This window comes from Aphelocoma coerulescens, chromosome 13, assembly GCF_041296385.1.
Source record: "Aphelocoma coerulescens isolate FSJ_1873_10779 chromosome 13, UR_Acoe_1.0, whole genome shotgun sequence".
Taxonomy (NCBI): domain Eukaryota; kingdom Metazoa; phylum Chordata; class Aves; order Passeriformes; family Corvidae; genus Aphelocoma; species Aphelocoma coerulescens.
Genome location: NC_091027.1, coordinates 13,771,343 through 13,787,175, shown reverse-complemented (window position 1 = coordinate 13,787,175; position 15,833 = coordinate 13,771,343).

Genomic DNA, 15,833 nt, shown 5'->3' with positions numbered 1-15,833 from the left:
GGCATTATGAATTATTTCTCCTCATATTCAAGAAGAACTGGCACTTAGTTTCTGTTATAAAAATTGTGAATACTGGCACAAATAACTTCTCAGTTATGCTCATCAGGAGAATTGGCTTGGCATGGAATGAGAATGAAAACAGGACATAAGCTACAGCAAACAACTTTCACATGCTGTTTTAACAACTACGATATTAACCTTATTTAAATTACCCTCAGATCTCATGCCGTGCTGCACAATGCACTTCCAATCACTACACTAGATTTATTACAGTTTTTCTGTATTTCCAGGACTTTGAAGTTGGTTAGAATTATGCAAAAAGATTTGGAGATAGATTTATTTTTCTTCTTTAGTTGCTTTGCTTATTTTCCACAGAAAAATGGACATTTGGCTTCTCAGTCCTTCACGTGTTGTGAGGACAAAAAGCTATTTGCCTCAAAGGAGGAAAAGTAAATTATCAAAGGTATTCTTGAAAGGTATATATGCAATCCACTGGCTGATGTGTCATTACAAGTAACTAAAATTTCTTGTTACTGTATTTCTCCCATTTTAAATGTTTTGTGATGCTCATGCCTTCCTAAAACTAAATGCTACACTATGTTACATAAATATTGCCAGTTATCACGATAATTTTAAGTTGAACAAGAAATTCTAGCACAGATTATTCCTATCACTAACAAGGGATTTTTCTAAAAATAAATTTTTGCCTGCTTACTAATAACACAAAACTGAAACACTAAAGTTTCAAGCTAATCACTTATTCTTTTAAACAAAACACTGATTCACTGGCCAATCTGGGAGTGGGCTGAGATTGCCTTTGAAACCTCTGTATGAACTGTTTATAAACAGCTTGACAAATATTCAATACCATAGTAATTTCAGGCTTTTTGTTTTGTTTTGTGTGTGTTGTTTGCTAATTTTTTTTCTCAAATTATCCTATTTTCTAAAAGGAAAATTGTTTTCTGCAATTATCCTGCCTGCCAATATGCAGCCCTTGCAGAAGGCAGCATTTCATTGAGCATCACCTGAACTGATCTGTAGTACCAGCTTTTTTTTGGTTTTACTATTGAAGCACTATGATGATGGTCAACATTCTGGATGTAATAGAGGCTGGGGAAAATGGAAGAGTTGGCAATAATCTCATTAATTAACTTCTTTTTCATTACAAATGCAAACTAAAACTTTATAAATACCAAATAGGTCTCCAATTTTGAATAAGAAAGCATGAAAAGAAAATGTAAACCTTATGACAGGGAGACCTCTTGGCTAAACCCTTTTTCTTTCCTTCACTGAACTTTTATGTCTTTTCAAATTAAGTTCCTGTCCAGACAAAGAGGTCAGGGCAAAGAAATCAACTGTTTTTTCTAAATAGAACACCTTAGGATATATTGCAAATGAAAACCAAGCCTGCACTTCCAATTTACACTTTGCTGATGGCTGAGCATTCAGAATACATGGAAAGAAAGTGAAAGAGAGCAATGCAAACTTAGTAGAATCAAGGAAATGTGTTCTATTTGCAGCTGACAGAGAAAAAAGAAAGGCTCACCTCTCTATCACTATCATGCTGAAAAAGAGCAAGTGGTATTTTGAAACAACAATCAGTTCCTAAGCATTGATTGAAAAATCCTGCAGTGATCTGACCAATGCAGGGCTACCCAGTAATCTAAACCTGGAGCAAGGTTTGGAGACAACAGATCCCAACACACAGCCCTTCCTTCTGCAACAGAGAACCTTATAATAAATATTCTGCCATCTGCAGATCATGCACGACACTTCTGGATATGGCAGTATCTCGTATATTTAAATCTATACTACATCTGGAGAGACTACCTTTTCCCCCCCATACTTTATTAATTAAATAGATTTTAAAAATGAAAAAAAAAATCTAATAGCACACATATGCTAAATCTATAAGCATTCAGTCATAACAGAGTTAAATTTTCTCTAATTATACAAGAAAAAACACTGAGAATTAAAAAAGACTTTATAAGGACAAGTTCTTATTTCAGCTGGGTTTACATTATCATTCAGAATTTTAATTCAAAATTGGTACAGGTCTGGACATTGTTAGGACTGCACCAATTTCTGTGAGTGACTGCAGGGCACTGTCTGGATTTAGACACAGTGTGGATTCCTGTGTAGGATTTATTTCGTTCTGGTTATTATATCAGGATGCCAGATGAGAAGACAGTTAATAGTTTTAAAAGAGACATCAAGAATATATTTATCCAGAAGACAAAAAAAATATTAAAAACAGAAAATGCTTTTATCAAACTGCAGCTATCAAATTTTTTAGCATTTTGTCCCAAGAGAAAGTCCAAAATCTGGGAAGTTTCATATGCAGATTTACAGAATGGGTTCATATTATTGTCTTGGGTAACTTCTGAAGAACAGCAAGAAGTTGTTGTGACTTCAATAATTTAGCCAAAAGTAGACGAAATATAAATTTCATAGTCTAAAGTAAGTCTGTTATCTGTAAAAAGTTACACCAATTTTTTACAGAATATGGCAATGGAAAAATTAAATCAAACCAGGAAATTTTGTTTTGCTATTTCTGCTTTTGGAATTTATTTAAGAGAAATAGAAGCCTGAATGGAATTTGCAAATCATACCTATCACAACATTCAACGTTAGAAAAAAAGAAACTAGCTTTATTTTGTTGTAAATTATGTTTAGAGGGAAAAGCCATTCCACCACTTTCTGGTTGAAAAGATTTCAAACCCCACTCTAAATTTTAGTTCAGTGAATCAACTGTCTATTAATACTACAGAGAGTAACTTGGAAACATGTCACTAGCAGTTCACTGTTAGTTCTGTTCCAATGTGTAGACCTTATTAAGTGTCCAGAAAGACAAATGAGTCCCAGGGTTGTTTAAATCAGTGTTTTATTTATTGACAGACTTTACCAATGTCCTCCCTTTCGTATATTTTTAAAAGTTTTTAAGTTTATTTTTAAAGATTTCTGTCACATGTCTGACCATCGTGTTTTGTAACTCATTAAAACAGTAATAATATTTAAATATCACACAGGTTTTCAGCTAACTAATTTAGTGAAAAATTATAGCTGAACTTGAAATTCAAAGTTCAAGTTGTCAGTAGTGAATAATGCTAAGTGGGCATGTTACCATTCCCGATATTTTGTTGAAAAAGGATTCCAGCCATACTGCTTATAAATTAATCTTCTCATTCATCAAATGGAAAATAAGTTCATCACTGTATTAATCCCAAAAGCAAAGTGGGAAATATATAGCACTTCTGTTAGCAATAATTCTTATAATCCCTAGTCTGTGCTGTCTAGGCACAATCCAGCTACAGTCTAAGGATGTGTTCTTCTGTCAAATGTGCTTATGCTTGTGAGACTGGCATCAAAAATGATAAAAGATGGAAAAGGACATCAAGCCAGAAGACTGACCGCTTTCACTTCAAAAACCCTGTGATGACAAGCTCACCAGAAAATAAAAGAAAATATGGTGTCACTAAATGACACACAGAATAAAAGAGCAAGAGTCCAATATCCAGCCCACATTTCTACTCTATTTTACACATTTTCCTGGCAATATTGGTAGCTCTAATTGTGCCACTAGAAAAGCTAGAAAGGCTTTGAGTTTAATGGACAACTTATCTCTGTAGTCTAAGAACACCAACTGAATGGAACCAGTTCAACATCATGGTCGCTGTACAGCCACTGTGCACTCTGTCTCAAGCCCATGGAAGCTTAGGCAGCTTGGACTGCTTCCCTGTGACTTACATAGAACATTTTCACAAAGGGTACACATAAGCTTCCATTTTATGTCCCCAGACAGAAGGGATTTTTTTTTTTTTTTGCCTCTTTCTTGCTTCTGTGCCCTTCTACAAGTGCTCACAGGTTTTCTACGGTTGTTTGAGTATAAAGGGGGTTGTTAGCTCAGAAACACCACCTGGGAAAAAGAAAGTGGAAGTTCAGCAGCAGAGGAGAAAGAACGAAGCTGCTTAAGTAAATTTTGAGAGGTAATTACCTTCTGTGAGAAAACTGTCTGCATAGGAAACACACAGTAAATATCATATATTCTCCTTTATTAAGTCTTGCCACACTATCTCATATGCCATTTCAGAAGTAAACTGCAGATACAGGAAATTGTGAGAAGTTGAGGGCAGAACTGGTTGAAAAACCGTACCTAGAGCTTGGTTGTAAAGAGAGACGGGCATGGAGTAGAACTGAGTAGATGAGTGCAAATATCTTTTTCTAGCTGACTGAGAGAACAGGAAGAATTCTTCTTGAAAGCTTTCAGCAAACTGAGAGGGACCACAAACATGTTAAAAGACCAGCTTGGCATACAGAAGACTGACAAACTGCATAACTTATATGAAATACAGTATCTAGTTCAGGAAGCCTAAGTCCCGTAGCTTAGGAGAAACAAATGAGCAATTTGAACACATTGAAGGTTTTAAAGGCCAAGTGAGACAAATACTCTTTGTCACATTTAACACAGACTTAGATAATCTTGTGTTACCGCAGGGAGATGGAGGAGACAACTTCTTGACTTCTTTACACCCTTTGCAGTTCTCTTTTCTAGATGGGTACAGCATATAAAATGGGGCTACTGTAATTTCACTAACTGTGAAGAGAGTTGTAAGGATAAGCGTATTAAAAAATTTATGGAAGTGAGGACCAGATAAAAAATTGCCTTTGTAAGGCAGATGAAGAAATGAAAGGTAAAAACCACAAAGAACAATTTTCAATATTGCAGAAGTTCTTACATGACATGCAACTAAGTGAAAACAGTGGATATGATCCAGAAAGTTGGTGATGTTGTAAGATGTCTATCCTAGAATGCATTATAAGAACACAAATTTCTTGCTAAATTAAACATCCTGCTTTTACCTTAAAGAACATCAAATCACATTTGTGCAGAAGTTGTATTTGAGTTCTGAAACTGTGAAAAAAAGCCAAAAAGTTAGTGTGAATTGCCAGAAAAAAAAAGCCAAAATCTAAGATTCCTCCCCCCCCCCCAAAAAAAAAAACCCAAACAAACAAAAAAAAAACCACCAGAAAAATTTCCTTAATTTAGTGTTATGGAGGAAAAAGAATGAATGTACTGTGATGGGAATGATTCCATTGGAAAGAAAAAAAGTTGTTTTGTTGCTCAGCTTGGCAAATGAACTGTACATTCACGGTCCCTATTGAGAAGATTAGAACAATTTCTTCTGATGAGAAAAGAATGTTAGTGCTGCCATCTCTGACCACTAATAAAAGCTATTAAGGAAACAGCAGGGGACAAGTATTTGTTTGCTCCTCCTGTGCGCTGGGTTTGTCTGCATTCACTGCGGTTGTGCAGAGCCGTGCACAGCAAGCACGGCTATTCCTGGGAGCAGGGGCTTTCCCTCTGCCCTGCTCACAAGGAAATATTTATCTGTGGATTTATGTGCTGCTCAAACGTCTTATAAGCACTTGTGTGATCACGAGAGCTAACGAAGTGTGGCTTCCAAAATCAGTCCCTCACGTGAATTCGCTCCTGGCAAGCAGGGGACAGCGTGGCACTGCGCTCCACCACAGGGGCATGCAGGGGGTGTCTCAAGTGGGAAGCTTAATTTTCACAAATATTTCTTAAGCTTAATGTCTTTGATTTCTTTATTTCTTTTCTTTCAAATGTGCTAGAGTTGTTCAGCAATTCAAAATCGACCAGTCACACAGTGATGCCCAGATTTTGGATTGAACAAATGTACCATTGTTTTTTTAAGAAAAAGAGATTAGCAGCTCTTCTTAGGCTGAAATTGCAGGTTTGTAGCAAAAAAAAAAAATAAAAAAAAAATCCCATTTTGCTATAATTTTGTACACAATAAACACACATTTGAATGTCATTGAAAGAAATACATATATTTGAAGCATGTTTGAAAATAAACAAAGGTGTAGAAATAAAACAGCAAAAATTTTTAAAAAGCCATTTAAAGAACAAGAACAGGACTGGTGGTATGGCCTGTCACTAACAAAAGGACAAAATGAGCATAAAAAGAAGATGGTATTAAAGGCAAATAGAAAAATTCATCAGCAAAAATTTAAATGGAGGAGAAAGGAAAATAATAGAGAGCTAAGAACAGTTCATCATTGAGGTCTGTAACAGCAAAAGTGGAAAAGAAGATTGAAGGTTAAAACAGCACTTAATTAAAACTATTAATTGAAATTGTATATGATTGCACAGGGAACGATTATGTCAACAGCTAGTGAATATTAGATTAAATGCACAAATATTTTGCCTTTTTTATTTTTTAATTTAAATAAGTTCATCTAGGAAACTTATAAAGGAATCTGGAAATCATCATTCCTTCTGCCCTCTTTACCAGAGGGCAAAGAAAAAAATCACATTCTTCTGATCTTGAAGCCAATCTGAAATGTTGTCAATGGGACATTTCTTAACACTTCTACAAACATAGGGAGACTCATACTGAGTCTTACCACTATAATCAAACTGTTGTTTTACTGTGATACTGTTTAGAAAACTATTAAGTTTTTAAGCTTTCACAATGTCTCTGAGAAGTGCTTCTCTTACTGGTCTCAGAGTCAGTATTTTTGTTAGAAAAAAAGAGCTGTCATTTCAGAAAATGAGGGACTCAATTTGCTGGTATTCATGTGAGCTGCTTCGACTCCATCAAATTTGGGCTCTTTATATCAAGTTTTTGCTAATAGAAAGGGTTATCTGCACTCACACTAGAATAGTGTGTGATATAACAGGTGACTGCTAAGAACTGTTTGTCACACAGCATGAAATGGAAGGAACTGAACACAATGGATTAAACAGGAGAGCAAATTGGGCCAAATAGTTCATGGAAAGGGGTTGAAGGTAAGATAATGTCACAAAAAATACTACAGGATCAAAGGAGAGAAGCAACAGTACAAATTTTAAAGGATAAGGTGGAAACAGAAGATAGATGAGAAAATTAGGAGATCAAAAGGTACAGAATCAACTCATTCACCAAAAGATTGGTAATTTAGGAGCTAGTAAGATAGTTCTAAGGGCAAGGTGATAAGAACACACATAGAGTACTGCATGAACACAAGGTTAAGAGTCCACTAACACCTTAAGAACCAGGGGACTGAGTGAAGGTTGCAAATGTGTTCCAAAGCACTCCAACTTGTTTAAACTGTGTACAGAGCAGTCCCTGAAATCACCACTTTCCATTTAAGCCAGCAAACCAGTGGCAGGCTGGTGGTGTTCCTGTCACTGTCAGGAAGATTGAGCAAATCATGCTTTTCATCTGAATTTCCTCATCTACACAGTGATGCTTAACAATCTTAAATAATTTTTGCAAAGCAGAAAATTGTCTTTATGGATGTTTTCTTCTCTGTAGATTTAAGGTAGGATGGATCACTATATGTAGCACTTTCATCATTAAAGAATTATCAAGCTTGCTTCTAAGTTGCAAAATATAAACAGAAGTACTATGAAAGTATGAATAGTATTATTTACAGAATCACAAAATGGTCAAGGTTGGCAGAGACATCTGGAAATCATCATTTCCCCATGTCTCTGCTCAAAGAGGGCCAGCTAGATTAATCTGACCAGGATAGTGTCCAGATGGCTCTTGAATATCTCCAAAGATGGAGACTCCATAACCTCTCCAGGCAACCTGTGCTCAGTCACCCTCAGTTAAAAAGTTTTTCCTTCTGTTCAGAGGGAACCTCTTCTGTTTCAGTTTGTGCCCATTGCCTCTTGTCTTGTTTTAGGCACCATCAAAAATGTTCAGGTTGGTGAATGGAATAAAAGACACACATGGTCAAATGTCCAAAACTTAAATACATTCCTTCAAAGAGACAACCCTTTTTCAGTTCTAGCTATCCCATCACATCCCTGCTTTCTCATATTTCACGTGCATGCAAATTCTCTGTGCAATGCCACATGAAAACACTTCTTGCTCCTTCAAATGCTGGACTGCTTTGATCAATATCAAGGACAATTGCTGGAATAAGTTATGTAATAAAGAACAGCATACAGTCCAAATACTGCAGCTTAGACCTCTGTCCAGATTTAAGACAGTATAAAAGAATATGTTTTCCTAAACACTTCAGAAACTACATAACTAAGAACTAATAGTTAAAACCTGAAATTAGGTAGAGAATAGCCAAAAAGGTCTCATGAACTGATGCAAATGGAATCTGTAGGTGAAGATCCTGATAACGTGTTTGAATTGAGATGCAGCAATGAAGCACTGTCAGGCTTTAGAAGCCAATTTGTGAAGTAAACAAATCAGCAGCATTAGCAAACAGTGGACGACTGTATAGAGCTTATTTGCTCACCCAGTAAGTGAAGGGAGAAATATCTGCTCATCATCCCCTCTTTTATCTGAGCCTGTGCAGTCAATGGAATTTTTTCATTGACTTATAAGATGAAATAAAATCTTTTGAAACAAGGGAACAAACTAGTTCCTAGTATTTTCACTATCTGGAATGCTGAAGGAGGATAATATTAAACCAAATAAAACTAATTTGACACTTCTTTCCTGTTGAGAGCAATTCTTATTTCCCTTAGGACACCCCTATTGTTAGCAAGCTTTTAACTCATTTGTTTAAATTGCTTGAGTAGTTTAATTTTACTGCAACTCCTTAAAAATCACTAACATTTTGCCAGTTCAGCTTTATGGAATTCAGTTGAGTTAAACTGGTAAGAAAGCATTTCAATAAAGTAGTGGATCATGTCACTTAATACTCTCAATTTTTGCATCTCTGTTTTTGCTGTTTACCTCTTTTGTTTTCTTTGTAGGTTGCCCTTTTTCCCTTCTAAAGAATTCTGTTTCATTCTCCCACACTTGATTCTTCCTGACAGTATTTTCTCAAATCAGAGTTCCAAATGGAAATGGAATTTGTTTACTCACATTCTTGGTTTGCAGCCCAATCATTCTGCATCAGTTCTGTTCCCACCGAGGAGGCAGGAAGAAGAATCATACGGTATTTTTACAGCCATTTGTTGCTGCTTTGATGAGTTCACAGCTCTCTGCACAAGCTGTCACCTGATGGATGGGCTTTTCTTGTGGGATGAGGTTTTTTCAACTCTTCTCATCTTTAACAGAAGAGATGTGTATGTTCATATGCATGGGAGGGTGTATGCTATATCCAAACCATGCTAATGTGCACAATAAAGTACAATATTTAGACAAAACATTTCAGAATTACTTGATCAGAGACTAAGAGAAAGCTCTCCAGATCATTGGGGAGGACCTAAAATTCATCATGACTGCAACTGGATTAAGTTCAACAAAATATTTTCATTCCAACGTCCTTCCACACAGAAAAACTACCTCCATGACATTCTATATCTGTGTAAGGATAAGGTATATTAGAAAGGTTAAATGGGCATGGATCTGCTTGGAGCATAGATGGTCTTAATGGAGTGCCAAGAGTCCATCAACCATTGTCCTGTTAAGTCTGCTCATTCCACAGCCTCCACAGAAAGCCTGCTCTCATAAACTTTCACAACTATCTATGAGCATGAGAAGTAAAAGAAATAACCTTTTGTAAAGCCACCTCTGTGTTTACCAAGAGCACAAGACTGGTAACAGTGGGAAAGAACAGTACAGGGTATTTTACAGTTCCTAACACTGCACTCTAATAAATGAAAATGCCATAACTGTAAATTTATCACTTTCCTGGATAACTAGAATATTTGTCTTCACTTTTAACATGGAAAACAGAAATTTCCAACGCCTTGGAAATACAAAGACAAGTCTAAAATTTAGAGATATTTACCTTCAGTAATAAATATGAACAGTTTATTCCTTGAAGGTATTGGTACCAGCATTTCTGAAAAGATAAGTAATTTAATTATTTGCAGAAGAGCTAGAATTTTGGACATAAGCCTTTATTTGTCTTTCACCAGTTCTTGGGGGGAAAACCAAAGGAAAAAAAAAAAGTACATTTTTGAAAAGTTGCTCAGTTTTGCAAGGAGATTTCAATCTGAGATGGAACAGTGAGTTGTACAGGGAGAAAACGTAATTCCTGTATATTAATGATAAAATTATAAAATTGTGAAGTGCCCCAAGCTGATTTTGTTTTTTGGTTTGTTTTTTCATCAACAGGCCAGAACTTTGACAAATAGACAGAACCAAGCATTTGGACAACACTCTCAGACACAAGATGTGACTCTTGAGCTGTCCTGTGCAGGGTCAGGAGTCGAACTTTGATAATCCTAGCAGGGCCCTTTCAACACAGAATAGTCTGTGATTCTGTGAAATAGAACTTATTGCAACTAATGGGGATGTTCATGTGAATGAACTACCCTCCATACTGCAACCTTTTAAATAAAATAAAATAAAACAAATATAAATAAATAAAAATTTAAATAAAATGCTTTTATTTAGAAGGTAGGAAGAAGTCTGCATTAACTCTCTGAATTAGGTCAACCTCCTGAGCACTATCTTAATACAGAAAAAAACCTTAAAAAACTTTGTATGCCGAGCTTCATAGGCATGGTCACTTAAAAAAGAAAATACACACTGGGGATTCAAGTGTAAGCACCAGCTTTACACAATGTTGCTGAGGCAATTGATGCCACCAATTGAGGTAAAATGCCAGCTAGGAAGGACCCACTGAATACTCAGAGGAACAGGAAAACATCCTCAACTGCTATCTGAAAGGATGCCTGGAGAACAGACCTTCCCAGCTGGCCTCTCTTCCAACCACTCCAGAGAACCCCTCTGCCAGAACAGGAAAGCAAGGACTGTGTAACGAGCCACTGAAACACTGCTACAAAACCAAAGACAAGGAGGAAATCTTGGAGCTTATTTCTGAAAGTGGGAACAAAAAGAGGATTTCACTGTTTTGTATTTCAGATTCAAGTGGCCCCAACTGCAAAATGTGTGTGATTGACCTCAATTTTGTGCAGTGCAGATCTGCAGCTCAGGTTTTCACAAAGCTCTCATGCTGTATCTGCCTCGGAATCAGACTTCATGGCTTGCTAGCTTTTTCACTAACATATCGTAAGCTCCCTCTTGTTATTGTACAAATACATCAACTTATTTAGGATCTGTCTTTTAACAGATCAGTGTCTTTTGATCTCCTCTGTGAGCCTTGGCAAAATAACTTCAGTATCACCGCTGGGGCTGAAGATCCCTCTATATACACTGTGTTTTCCTCTCGTGCTTGAGAGACTGTATCCTAGTTGAGATTTGAGAAACAATAGCTTTATACAACCTTTTAAAAGATTCTTTATAAAAATATTAAAAGAATAGATTGGTAGCAGAACATTCAAAATTAAATGAGAATGGTAATCTATTTAGTACAAGCTACTAAGTTGGGCATCTATGAACCTGGTAACACTGTGAGGAGTATTCAAATTTCATTTTCCAAATGATCTCTCATTTTTACACTATAGCCAAAACAGAAACCAAACTCTGCAAAGAAATGTTCTAATAATGAAACATTAGAAAATGCTGAAATCCTGAAATCTGAAAGACATGACAAGCTCCTCTTCCTTAGATGAAATGCCATTGATTTGACAGAGGTGTTCAAACACATAGAACAACAGGATAATTAAAATATTATTTTTAATAAACTGAATATCCTTTATAGTATATTAGGTTTATATTTTGGCTAACTTATCTGTGTGTGGACATGTTCTGTCTGGAGAATAACGATTTAAGTACATTCAGGAAATTGACTCTGCTTACTTGTCTTGGTGACTAAGAGATACACTTTGTGATGGAAAGTACTTATTTAAATGTTCTTCTGAAGCCTTAGAGCTTAGGAATTCAGAAGTCTTATAAAGAAGGTTGATATAGATGAAAGTAGAATAAAATAGAACAGAGTAGGATACATGAAAAGACAAAAAATAGCTGCAAAAGTCTCTAAGAAACCTCTTAACAACAGAAGGGTGGTTAGTCCCATCTCAGAAAAGGTATTTATCTTGAATTTTTTGTTATATCAAAATGTGTTCAGTGAAATCAAGTGAAAGAAGAGAGAACATCAGCCTTGTCAACCATTAATGTAGGATGCAAGCACTGAGCAATTAAAAGACCTGAAATACCTTTCATAAAGATCAAGTAGATCATGCTTTTCTTTAAACAGAAATAATTACACTGCTCATTCATTAACTTCTTCATAAATCCTATTAATTTTGAGCTACTATATATCCTGGAAATGCAGCTGAGGCTAAATGAACCTCATTACACAGTGTCCATGAAAATGATAATAGGAGTAAGGACAGGAAGTGCAGATGGTAATAATTAATTGCTCATCTTCCAACATCACAAACTGTAAATCAGCAGTTCTATTTTTAAAAAAAAAATTATTTTGTTTGCTAGAGATATTTTACTACAGTTTACTTCCATTGGTGGTTGTTTCTTTTTAATGCAATTTTTTAATGGTGAGGAGATAAACATGGAGTGATTTTTATCTATGTTTTTGATAAATGAATGTCTCAGCAAAATTTTACAGCTAAAAAGGTTATTTACTTAAGAGAGATTTTCTGTATGTGGAAAGGTCAGATTTTTTTTAGATTACTGTGAAATTGCTTCTGCCTTTTAGGAAATGTTCTAAGACAGCTCCTCTCCTTGTAGTGTTGACAAGGACACAGGAAGGATGTGGCCTGAAGAAATCAAATGAACAGCATAAAATCCTAGCTGGAATCTTCTGCTGCCCAGTTTGTGGGGTTTGAAATTCTCTCAAAATGTTGAACAAAACAAGGAGAGAAGACTTCTGAGCAAAAATCAATAACCAAGTCTTTTGAACTGTCCATGTACAAAGTTCTAATGAAAATGTCCTTGAGGGAAGTTTTAATAGTGGACTTTGAGATCAGCTCCTCCATTGCCCTCATAGCATTGTAGAGCATTTGAAGTTTTCAAAGGTACCAATGCACACAAGTTTGGCTCATACAACTGAGGCTGGGGATGCCACTGAGGGATCTCAGAAACAGCAGTTTGCCACTGAAGACTGTACAGAATTCTGTATGTGTTATTTGCACTGTGTCAGGTTTTAGCTGGAGGGCACAATTTACTTCAAGGGAGTTTGTAAGATTTTAAATAGCATCTCTCCATGTACAAACTAATAAGGGATCAGATGCTCAGCACACTACAGAAAGTGTTCTGGCCCAGCTAAAGGGATTTTACTTAATATACTGTAAATAGATGGAACTTTTATATAAATACAATTTATAAAATGTTAAATAAGGTTTGGGTATAATATCCCATTAAATGGGATTACATTTCTTTGTATCTGTGTGAGCCTGATAAAAAATGCAAAACATTCACTACAGCATCAAGGTCATTCTGGGAGAGCTGCCACACACATTAAACTGAGGTTAAAATGGTTGGTAAGTGAGGGCTGTACAGTAATTGCACTGCTGTTCCCCTAAAATACAAAATGCAGACATTTTCTGTCCCTTTGGAGCATTTTTACCCCCAGTGCCATTGAGAATTCATATGCATTTACACTCAATTATAGTTAATGTTATTAGAAGAAAAATTTTTGGTATTAACATATAAGATATCTGGGACAAGCAGAGGAAATGTTTCAATTATCTGAATATGTTAATTAAAAACACCCCAAAATGATTTTTTTTAAATGATGTTTTTATATATAAACTATGTATCATAATAAAGACATATCACAAAGTCAGCATAGAGGTTTCCACAGAGACAGAGAAACAGAATTTTGAAATTACTTTTGCTTAAGAAAATTGAGCTTTTCTCACTTTAATTTTACAGCAGTTTACTGTGTTTTAAAAAACTGGTTCTCACAACTTTTTTTACCTTTCAAGCATTACATTTATTGCAACAGAATTCACCCTGCAGTTCAGTAAACATTCTGCAAACATTCAGCCTGTGCTGCTGCCCGTGAAACCAGAGCCAAAGAGCCACTGCTGGTGAAGGTGAGGAGCTCATTGCTCCTGCCCTGGTCAGCTGGAAACTCAGAGAAAACAGTCACCCTGGGCTTTAGAGCCACTGGACATCCTCAGCAGACACAACACCACCATGAACTACCCAGACTTCTCTCAGGTCTGTTTGTAGTAATGCACCTCACCACTTAAACCCACCAAGATTCAGCTATTTAGTCCAAAGTACTTTGTTTTCCCTTCTTATGGGCAGCCACTGATTTGACATTTACCAAGCAACTGTGATTTTGCAGCCACTGCTGCACAAAGACTTTTCCACTTACAGATTATTCCATACATACAGGTATTAATTATGTCAATACAAAGACTGATAAACATACCATACACATTCTCAACATTCAAAATACACAGAGAACTGTGATCATAAGATATTTTCCCACTACATTTATATGCAGCCTAAACACAATGGCATTAATACAAAACAGGAACTCTTAAAGCAAACCCAGTAGTTAGAATCAGGTCCAAGGAAGTATATTAATGACTACAAAGAAGCATATCTAGAGTTAGTGAAATAAATTTTTGTATGTAATTGTGAATGGTTCAATTTATGGGAAGCATATCTATAAATACTACAAAGGTGAAGAGATATGAGAGTTCACATCTATCCCATTATGTGTAATTGAAAAATATCATCATGAAATCACACACTGCTTAAAGTTTCAAGACCACAATTTAATGGACGTGTTCATCCCCAGCGTGTGAATAATTCCTGAATGAACATGAACTGAGTGCTTAGAGAACTCTCAAAGACTGTGACTTTCACTCTGGAGTTCTGTTAATGACATTTTTTCACTCCATAACGGAGACGAAGCATAATTCACTGAGCTGTTTTGTTTTCTATAAAGCACTTGAGTCAATTCTATATCTGACTGAACAGAAAGATGCCAAAGAATTAATCACCACCTGCCTCCCAGTTAAAACTGTAAAAGCCAGTTTCCCTTGTTGTGAGTATTCACTTAGCCCTAATTGAAGCAGCACTCAAATATCACAATAGAGCCATTCACTCTAAGAATTCTCTGCCATTTCCATCCTCCTCCTGCCATCCTTCCTCCCCATTAAACTGTTTCCTACTTCCAACTCAAATAACTCCATAAAGCTTGTCATGGACTTTTATTGCTGTAGGAATACATACAAGTGGAATGCAACTGAGATTTGGAGAGAAAATGAGATTTTTATCACTCACTCTGTAAATCAGCTTTTGAAACAAAATCCATGAGCATTAATTATTAATATGAAAAAAAGGACAAAATAGCTCTTTTGTCATAATGTTTTTGAAATTAAAATAATATGTGGAACAACTGACTTTTTGAAAATATAGCTTAGGGCCACTAAAAAATTAGATTATCACATAGAACTTACAATAAGTAGGCTTAGAAAATTTTAAATAATAAACAAAAGGTTATAGAAGACAAATGAGATTTCATATAACTTGGATTCCACTCATATACAACAGAATTATGGCAATTTGAGCAGATTCATCTCTGCAGGAAATTTTCATGTAAGTAGGATCTGGCTTTGGGAAGTGATAGGCACATAGACTGTCCTGGACAGAAGAACTTTGGCTGTCAATGAACATGTACCCATGTTCAGCTGAGGGAATTGATTCATGTCTGTGCTGGACTATTTCCTACTAAAAAATCAATTAATTGGCACAGATTAAAAGGGCACAAAGTGTCCAAATCAGAGGCAACAGCTCATATTGATGGCATCAGGGCTTTGAAACATTATAAAGGGAAGTCTAAACAAGAAGAAAACATCATGGTTTTCTTTCCATTTGCCTGGAGTTTTAGTTTCTCCCTAAACTAGACAGATACCTAGAAGCACAAACAAAAAAAATGAGCTTTTGATAGTCATTAGTGAAATCTGTTCTCAATGACAACTGCTGGATTACATGATTCCTGTTTTAAATAAATTTTAAAATTTGAACTGATTAATTTTAACTGCACTTAAAAGACTGTTTCAACATCCAAGTGAGGCA